Below are 10,584 nucleotides of genomic sequence, written 5' to 3' on the forward strand. Positions count from 1 at the left end.
TTTGACAGCATGCTTGGTCTCTACCCACTGGATACCAGTAGCCTTTCCTCTAGTTGTGACAACAAAGATTGTCTCCATTCATTACCACATGTCACCTGAGGCAGTTGGGGGGGGGGCCTCAACTGTTCCGCTTGAGAACCACTAGTGCAGAAGAATGATGAGCACGTGTGGGACGCCTTCAGCAGGGAGCTGTAACCCCATGACCTGGATTCACTTGCAGGTATCAACATTTATCTGGGTGGGACTCAGGGCATTGACCTTCCTTTTGACCTTAGCTGGCTCCAAGCCTCTTTACAGGTATCCTGAAGTTAACTGGTGACCTAGTCCGATCTCTCCACCCAGTTTATTTTTTATTTTTTTTATTGAGATATCATTGACTTATAACATTGTGTAAGTTAGGGTGTACAATGTGTTGATTTGATTCATTTATATATTACAATACAATTACCACTGCAGCATTAGGTAACACCTCTATCACGTCACACAACTATCATTCCTTTTTTTGTGGTGAGAACAATTAAGATCTACTCTTTTAGCAACTTTGAAGTTTATAATCCAGTATTGTTGACTATAATCTCTATGCTGTGCATTAGATTTCCAGGACTTATTTATCTACTAGTTGCATGTTTGTGCCCCTAAACTACATCTCCCCCATTCCCCCACCTCCATCCCCTGGTAATCACCACTCTACTCTCTGTTTTCATGAGTTTGGCTTTTTAAGATTCTACATATAAGTGACATCATACAATACTTGCCTTTCTCTGTCTGGCTTATCTCACTAAGCATAACGCCCTCAAAGTCCATCTATTTTGTTGAAATTGGTAGGATTTTCTTCTTTCTCATGGCTGAATAGTATTCCATTGTGTGTGTGTGTCTACACACACACATACATAACACCGTTTTTATCCATTCATTTGTTGCCAGGCAGTTAGGTTGCTTTCATATCTTGGTTATTGTGAATAATACTGCAATAAACATGGGAGTACAGATATCTTTTCAAAATCCTGTTTTCATTTCCTTTAGATATATAGCCAGAAGTGGGGTTGCTGGATTGTATGGTAGTTCTATTTTTAATTTTTTGAGGAATCTCCAAATTGTTTTCCATAGTGACTGTACCAATTTACATTCCCATCCATCCAGTTTACATTCTGGCCATATGGATAGAACTTTTTTTTTTTCTCGTCAAAATACCTAAAGTTTAAACTTTAATTCTCACCTAACTCTCCTGGGACCTGGCAGAGTTACTTCAAAAAAAATGTACTACTATACAGGCTACTTTTAAAATTACTTAGACCAGAACAGATATTAAATATGATGCATTTCACTCTCTTGACATCGACAGCTATTTAAAAAAATTTGATGAGCGTAAGTGTTTACATGTATCTTCTTTTTTAACAGAATCTCCAAAGCAAACAATCTCTTTTGCGGACACTTAGATGAGGTTTTAATAATGTTTCATTAAGATCTCCATAAGACTTGTAGCGACATTTACATTTTGTTTCAGTGCTAGAGGAATGAATTGTTTTTCCTCAGGGGAACAAGGCCTCCAAAAATACCTTAAGGGAATGCTTAAGGGAAACAGATACAAATGCTAAAGTTTCCTATTGCAGCCCAGAGATAAACTGAAGAACCTCTCTCATCCAAAGAAGCAAATGGAGTTAACTCCTGAATTTGCTACCAAAAATATATTTTCACTGATGCTCCCCGTGAGTTAGGTCAATCTCAAGTCCCCCCCCCCCACCAAAAGCATTATGTAGTAAGTGGGCAGGTGTAGTTTAAACAAAGAAATACAAACAATTATGCCTCTACACGAAAAGAAAAGTTCTCCAAGTCATCCTTGGAGAACACTCAAGTGTTTCCTCACTGTGACTCAAGTTTCTTTCAAGTTTCTGTGTCAGATTTGCCAATGCTATTGTTGACAGAGTCCTCTCAAAACCAGAACATAACATTCTATGCTTATTCTCTCTTGGTCATTCTCTAATAAATTTATTTAGAACCAAGACATGTTATTCCAAGCTTCAAGGTCCTCAACACAGCATGAGAAATCTGGGTTTTCTTCCATCTGCCCCTTGTATCTTTTCTCTTAATAACAGTCCAGTAATCCGATTTGAGCTTGCATTTTACTCGGGACTCTATCAGGCAGCAGAGAATTCATTTTGCTCACTTGCTTCCCAAGAACCCAGGCTGAAAAAAAGTCTTGTTATTGTCAAAGCAGACAATTTGAAGACTTACAAGGCATTAAAAGGATAAGAAAGAAAATGAGGTCCTAGTCCTTCAACACGTGATTTCTCAGTTTTTACTCTTCAGTGGGAAGCAGAAGGTGACTTTGTTTTCAATACAAAGTAGAACTTAAAAAGAAAAACTTCTGTAAATACGGAATTTTCTCGGTTGCCCCAGGGATGATTTTCAAGGGTACAGGAAAAGCACGTGTTACTACCGAGAGGATGTATTCCTGATCAATAGTTGATGCAAAAGCTTCTTTCTTGTCACCCCAACTTGCCCACGTTAAGCCTCACAGCTAAAACCACATGAGAGTGCCAGGATATATTTATCCCCCTCTATGCACAATTCTTAGCTTATACTGTTGGTTCAGATCATCTCCCTCAAGATATTTTAACCAGAAGAAATATTTTGCTTTAAACCAAGAGTCCCAGGTCTCAGCTTAAAATCAGTAATGTGCTGAGAACATTCTGCGGAGCAGCACTTTGCTACATCTGCCTACCAGCTGCCAGAAACGTAAATACAGAGAGCAAATCTCCTATCAGAGATGCAGGTAGTTTTGATATCTTAGAGGAGAAAAGGTAACACAGAGAAAAGCTGTCGAAACAGAGCGGGAAATTCCCCTTCTTACCTTGCCCTAGACATCCCTCACCCCTATCCCATGTTTTTAAAAGTCATCCTACAATTCAGAACTCGAAGCTCAGACTTCTCATGTTCTTGTTGTGGCTTCTGACCTTTCAGCTGACCCACTGATAACCCAGCATAAGAGAGATTAACTAACCATATGCTGAAAGGTTGGACCATCCCTTAGGGGGTATCGAACTACACGGAGAACTCTATGTCCTGGCAAGGGAAACACAGTCTAACCCAATTTTTTTTTTTCACCACTACATGCATTTCACGGGCCTGGGAAAAATGGATCTTCTTACTTGTTTAACCAAACTCCATCAAAACAAGACTGGGTGTCGCCCAAACAACTAATCAGAGCCTGGATTTTATTGTGGCTCGAGGGGAAAGCAGAAAGATCATTGACATTTTCTTGGCTCTCAAGCTACATTAGGGGACCTCACAACCCAAACATTCCTCAAGGGATACCAAATGTCACTATAATTGATATGGAAAGGGGTATTAACTCAAGAACCCAGATACCCTCATTCTTGTTTTGGCAAATTGATTGACATAGATGAGGGTAGTCATCTACAAAGACATCGTGCTACACTTGTTCTTAGTGCCTTCTTAGAGTTCAGTCCAAAATATTGAGCTAATTCTCAAAACCTCGCCTCTGATGTCAGAAAGCTTGCAAGAACTCTATGCATTATTATCAGCAGAGAGCTACCGCTCAATCAAAAGGCAAGGCCTGCTATGTAACCTCCCTTCCAGAGTTAGAGATCACTGTCTTCCAACAAAGTAAACCTCCAACACGAGGAAGGCAAAGAGCCATAGTTCCTTTCTTAAAACCTCTAGGTCAAGGTGCCAAATTTTCCAGCCATCTCTCCCAATCATAGGTGGCATTCCCAGTTTCAAGCGCTTATCTAACTTTTATCCCCACCGCCCCTACTTTGGTTCAAGCCATCTTGTCTTCCTTGCATAATTACATCAGACTGTTTTGTTTTGGCATTATTTTGGCAATTATTGAGGTATAATTTACATATTACAAAACTCACCCCCTTTATGTGTACATTTCAATGATTTTTAGTAAGTTCACCAAGTTGTACAACTATCACTGTAACCCAGTTTTAGAACATTGCCATCACCCCCAAAGAGATCCCTCTCTACTATTTACAGTTAGTCCTTGTTCCCACTCAGAGGCCTTGGAAGGATTAAATGTATTACAATGTGTGAAGCCCTTAGGACAGTCCTCACTGAAAGTTAGTGACGACCAACGAATTCTTCATGTTTTGCCTTAGATTTCACTCCCTTTTAGAAGCTGTCTCTGATCCCATATGTGTGAGCTTGCTCCTTTAAATCAATGTTTCCATAATACTTTGTTTTTGTATCATGTTATCATTGCCATCATATTGCCATTTACTGGCCTGTCCCCTGGCAGTCTCTGAGTTTTGTAAGGCAAATTAAACCACTTCGATCACATCTACCACATCTATCTCCCAGAGCATAACTCACAGTAAGTGCTCATTAAAATATTTGCTGAATTGAAAAACTGTGCTAGATGTTCTCTATATTCCATCCATTCTCACACCTTTCTTTGTCCAGTTTTCTCTGCCAGAGAGACTTCCATGGACTGTAGTATCCAGACTCCTGACCAGCTGCAATTTGGTTGGGTTTGGCCAAAAGGAGGATCTGGCAAGATTGAGCGTGTCATCTGATTCCTGTTGGGACCCTAACTGGTACAGTGACTGAGCATAGCCATTATTATACAATTCACATTCCTGCTGGGGGGTTCGGGTGGCAGAGGTTGGGGGGCCTCTTTGCTGTATTTTGTTGGAGAGGTGGTGGTGCGGGAGAAAATTATTTCATTATTAAAATAGCCTGCAATGTTTATAGTTTTTATTTTTACATGTATACATGTCATTTGCCATATGCCAGCATGTGTTATTGCCAATGGTTTCCATATGGATTGTTCTTAAAGCATTTTACTGGTGGATCTTGCTACGGTGCACTCTGCAGTGAAGACTGGGTAGTAGCATGTGATTAATGGAAAATAGTAGTCCACCCAGAGTGCTAAGACTCTTCAAGTACCATGATTCTTTCTGGTTCCAGCTAACAGTACATTTCCCACGCAATTACTTCTAGTTCCATTTGAAAAACAATGCTGATATGTGACGCCATAAGTTCCATTACAGCAATAGGCTGTAGACAGCCATGTATCAGACTCTGAAACCAGGGAAGATCTGTAGGTCCAAAGACCACCACCCACACACCTGTGTGTCTTATGTTGATCTGTTAACATCTGTTGAGCACACACTTCTTACAGAGCATGGTCTTATTTGCTCAGTTCCATAGAAATAAGAGGCTTGGTGCTCGCTTCGGCAGCACATATACTAAAATTGGAACGATACAGAGAAGATTAGCATGGCCCCTGCGCAAGGATGACACGCAAATTCGTGAAGCGTTCCATATTTTTTTATATGTATAACTGATTCACTTTGTTATAAAGCAGATGCTAACACACTATTGTAAGGCAATTATACTTCAATAAAGATGTTTAAAAAAAAAAAAAAAGAGGCTTGGACTGAACATTCAAATAGTTTATCATCTAACTATGGCTTTGTGTCAAGGAGCTGTCTTTTATATGCATGCATATGAACGTAGAGTTATAAACAATCACCCACAAGGACCTGGCATTATTATCCCATTTGCATGATTTAAAATGTTTCTCTAATATGATCAAAGCTCAGATTTCAAAAGCCCTAACTAAACTCTTTTGTTGAAGCCATCAAAATGTGTCACGCACTCAATGTGAGAGGCTACACAGAGGAATTGGTGAATTTATAAAACTGTGTACTGTAAAAAAAAATAGCTGTGCTACTTTCCTATGGCTGCTGTAAAAAATTACCACAAATTTAGTGACCTAAATCAAAGCCAACTTATTATTTTACAGTTTTGGAGGTCAGAAGTCCAAAATGGGTCTCGCTGGACTAAATTCAAGGTGTCAGTGGGGCTGTGTTCTTTCCTCAGGCTCTGGGGGGGAATCCGTTTCCTTGCCTCTTCCAGCTTCTAGAGGCTGCCTGTGTTCCTTGGCTCGTGGCCCCCTTTTCCATCTTCAAAGCCAGCGATGGCTGGCGAGCCTTTCTCACATCAATCATATCACTCTGATGTTGCTTCGTCCTCACGTCTCCTTCTCTGCCTCTCCTGTCTCCCTCTTTCACGTATAGGACCCTTCTAATTACATTGAACTCACCTGGATAATCCAGGATCATCTCCCCATTTCAAGATTTTAACTAAATCACATCTGCAAAGTCCCTTTTGCCATGTAAGGTAACATACTCATAGGTTCCAGAAGTTAGGATGTGGACATCTTTGGGGCCGTTACTCTGCCTACTACAACACCTATTAAATAATTATTTAACATTTTAGAGACCTTTGCCTTTGCAGTTATAAATAATGAAACGTGGTGGAAATTAAAGCTATTTTATGAGTGTTTTAAATTTTGCCCTATAGACACACAAAAAATCCCTAGACACATTCTGTTGCTTTGATGTCGTTACATATTAAATGAGTATAAAAATAACCACTTCAAAGGGTTTAGATTTTTGAATTTTAAATTAATAATGCAGGTAAAGTTACTGTTATAGAGAAAGTGCTTGAAATAGTCCCCAGTTATTACACACCATTTTAATACATATCATTTTCCCTGAGTTAGGAAACACAAATACTTCAGTAGTAATAATGATAACCGTTTAGGTTTCAGGTGTCATTTTGTGATTTGGAAAGCCCCATGAAACGATTTCAGTTTGTATCCTCTCATCTTCAAAATTAATACAGGAGAAACACAATTTTTGAGCCTACATATAATTTTTACTTATATGTAGTTTGGGGTTTGGCTTTCTACAAGATAGGAACTAGAAAAATTTTTTGGCTTCTGTGGTCGAAGCTAGGAATTCTTCCCCCAAATAAAAAGCCAACGATCATATGTGATTATCCATTTGAGCAACTGAGAAGGTAACTGCAAGATTTGAAGAAGGCCAGGTTGGACTTAGCACCGTGAAGGTTATCATAGCAGTGTACTGTACTGAAAACAGTGAAGTAAATGGCTACCCAACAAAACTTATATTGATCAAAAGGTTAACTGATTGCCTGATTAAGGACAGGGTGGTGTAAACAGAAAGGGCGCCTGCTTTTGTGGTGCCTACATTCTAATGGAGGATAAGAGGGAAATAATATACCAACAGATAAGTGAGCCAGTATAGGAACAATATAATTCCAAGAAAGGTAAATGCTATGGTGACGGTGACAGGATGGGCTGTGTTTGCGGGAGAGGGGAGGCAACGCTAAGGGAAGATGTCTCTGGAGAGGGGACATTTGAGCCGTCATTTGATGATAAGCAATTCACGCTGTATGTTCTTAAGAGCCTGGATCCCTACGGCCCCTCTCTTCGTCTCCAAAGTGAGGTGTGTGTACTACTGAGAGTGAGCAAGTTAATCAGTTGGAGAACAGGGGGAAAGATGAAAACATCTACTTGTATTTATTTTAAAATAGAAAACAAGACAGAAATTAAAAATTGGTATTATTTAAATTTTTACTTTGGCACCCTACACTTGGCCCCTATGGCAGAGAGCCACTCTCCCTCTGGAGTACTTCAATGTATTGCATTTTATAAGACCCTATTAAGTGAACTTAAAATGTTATTGTCGGGCTTCCCTGGTGGCGCAGTGGTTGAGAATCTGCCTGCCAATGCAGGAGACACGGGTTCAAGCCCTGGTCTGGGAGGATCCCACATGCCGCGGAGCAGCTGGGCCCGTGAGCCACAACTACTGAGCCTGCGCGTCTGGAGCCTGTGCTCCGCAACAAGAGAGGCCGCGATAGTGAGAGGCCCGCGCACCGCGATGAAGAGTGGCCCCTGCTTGCCACAACTAGAGAAAGCCCTCGCACAGAAACGAAGACACAGCACAGCCAAAAATAAATAAATAAATAAATAAATAAATAAATAAATAATAATAAAAATAAAGTGGAAAAGAACCTTCCAAAAAAAATGTTATTGTCTAATTTTAACTAGAATAAACCTCACCTAATGGACCAATGGTCTTCAAAGTTTTCTGGAAGGAAACCATGGGTAGAGGTAATACTATTAATGCAATTTCAAGCTAATAAGAAGAAAATGCCAGAAGCAACTCTTTCTCTCCTCCAAGTAGGCCATCGTCAGCCACATTATGACCCTTCATTCAGAGCCAAAAAGAACTCAGCCACAAATATTTAACATTATCAAGAAATCCATATAAAACATGTATTGACAACCACTTCCATTGTAGACAAACCGTACCCAGCCTTTCCATAGGATGAAGCCATCACAGTGAGCAACACATCTCAAAACATACCGGTTCCTGATTCATGTGTATAACATAAATTAATATACATATATTTAGGTTTTGTGTGCATTTATTTTTACTTCTAGACTTGCATAATCAAACATGCTTTGCGATCACCGTCCTAAACTATTTGATAGTTTATGGCCCTTGTCAGCGACTGTCAGCAACCATATATGGGACAACCCAGCTTTGAACTCTGAAACGAATTTTCAAGATGGTGTGAAGTTTTGAGCATAATCAAAGTGCCAAGAATCACATAATCCAGCAGAATCTGGGTGGAGCAGCAATTCCCTAGTGCTTTGGAAGGAACATTCCAGTTCCAGCTAGAAGCTGCAGGGAATCTGAGCCAATCCCTGAGGCAGCGCTCTAATTCCTATGCCTTCAGTTCATACAGGATATTGGCCAAGATTCCTCTGCAGCTCCATTCCTCAAAAATAGAGTTCCGTGAGTCTACACAGGGTCTGATCAGTGACAAGTTTCATGTGAGTGAGTGTGCGTTTGTGTGCATGCATGCACACATGTGTACCAAAGTGAGACCAACCAGGATTTCCTTTGACTCTTTGTGATTTTGTCAAACACCATTGAGATACTTTGATGCTTGGATAAAGTATTTCATAAAAGACACTGTTACTTTCTTTGGTCAGTAGCCAAGAAAATCCAAACTGTAACTATAGGCATGCTGACCTAAAACAAATAGACTGCCAGATATTTCTCTAGCAAAGATGGGTTTATTTGGGATCAGCAGAGAATTGCGATTCAGGGTCTGCAACCATGGTGAGCCACGTGCAAGTCCCCACATGGCAAAGGAAGAAGGATGCTTTCATAGAGGGAAAAAGGAAGTTGGGAGGGCTAGAATAAATGAAGAGTCCATGGCTTTTCATTGGCTCAACCCTCGCCATGAAAGAAGAGGAGCCTTTCTTCTTCCTGCTGGGCTCTACTATAGTCACAGGGCATGAGAGTGCCCCTTCTTGTCTCCCAGCTCTATTTAACTGAGGTTTCTGTTTATTACTTTTACAGACACCAGAGAAAACCATACTTCGAAAAGATACATGCACCCCAATGTTCACTGCAGCACTATTCACAATAGCCAAGACATGGAAGCAACCGAAATGTCCCACGACAGAGGAACGGATAAAGAAGATGTGGTACATATATACAATGGAATATTACTCAGCCATAAAAAGGATGAAATAATGCCATTTGCAGCAACATGGATGGACCTAGAGATGATCATACTAAGTGAAATAAGCCAGAGAAAGACAAATATCATATGATATTGCTTACATGTGGAATCTAAAAAAATGATACAAATAAACTTATTTACAAAATGGAAAATAAATGGTTACCAAAGGGGAAAGGTGTGGGGGGAGGAATAAATTAGGAGTTTGGAATTAACATATACACACCACTATATATAAAATAGATAATCAACAAGGACCTACTGTATAGCACAGGGAACGCTACTCTATATTCTGTAATAACCTATATGAGAAAAGAATCCGACAAAGAATAGATATATGTATACGTCTAACTAAATCACTTTGCTATACACCTGAAACTAACACAATATTGTAAATCAAATATACTCCAATATAAAAAATAAAAAAACTGCATTAAAAGGATGTATGGACAATGAAAAAAAGTTAAATGTATTTTTTTTGCCAGTTTTTATCTTGTTCATTTTTTTAACATCTTTATTGGAGTATAATTGCTTTACAATGTTGTGTTAGTTCCTGCTGTACAACAAAGTGAATCAGCTATATGTATATGCATATCCCCATATCCCCTCCCTCTTGCATCTCCCTCCCACCCTCCCTATCTCACCCCTCTAAGTGGTCATAAAGCACTGAGCTGATCTCCCTGTGCGATGCAGCTGCTTCCCACTAGCTAGCTATTTTACATTTGGTACTGTATATATGTCAGTGCTACTCTCTCACTTCGTCTCAGCTAACCCTTCCTCCTCCCCGTGTCCTCAAGTCCATTCTCTATGTCTGCAACTTTATTCTTGTCCTGCCCCTAGGTCTGTCAGAACCAGAGTTAAATGTATTTTTAAGTTATGTTTCCATTTTACTCTAATGGTATTGATGAAATAATTTGCAATTTTGTTTGTCCTTAAGTATAGGAACTAAATACATCATGTAGCTGAGTCCTTTTTCGCCATGAATAAAGAAGCAATGTAGCTGACGATGGCCTATGATAAAAGGCAACTGCTAATCTTTAAGGATTTCTTCATGATTAGATTGTGGATGCTTCAACATGTACAACAGAATGCATTCGCGGGAGAAAAAGGACAGTAGAAATTCAAAGGTGCCCCAGACCTACCATGTCCTATATTTCACATTTATCAAATTACTAACTGTCCTGTCAAAGGATTTTTCTC

The 10,584-nt window shown here is 39.7% G+C and overlaps 1 non-coding gene across 1 annotated transcript; it reads left to right on the forward strand.

Annotated features, from left to right (window-relative positions):
- Positions 1-5,195: 5,195 nt before the first annotated feature.
- LOC114237934 (U6 spliceosomal RNA) lies at positions 5,196-5,302 on the forward strand. Its single transcript, XR_003623387.1, has one exon. It is a non-coding gene; the product is annotated as a U6 spliceosomal RNA (small nuclear RNA).
- Positions 5,303-10,584: the final 5,282 nt, after the last annotated feature.

The sequence above is a fragment of the Balaenoptera acutorostrata genome, chromosome X, assembly GCF_949987535.1.
Source record: "Balaenoptera acutorostrata chromosome X, mBalAcu1.1, whole genome shotgun sequence".
NCBI lineage: Eukaryota > Metazoa > Chordata > Mammalia > Artiodactyla > Balaenopteridae > Balaenoptera > Balaenoptera acutorostrata.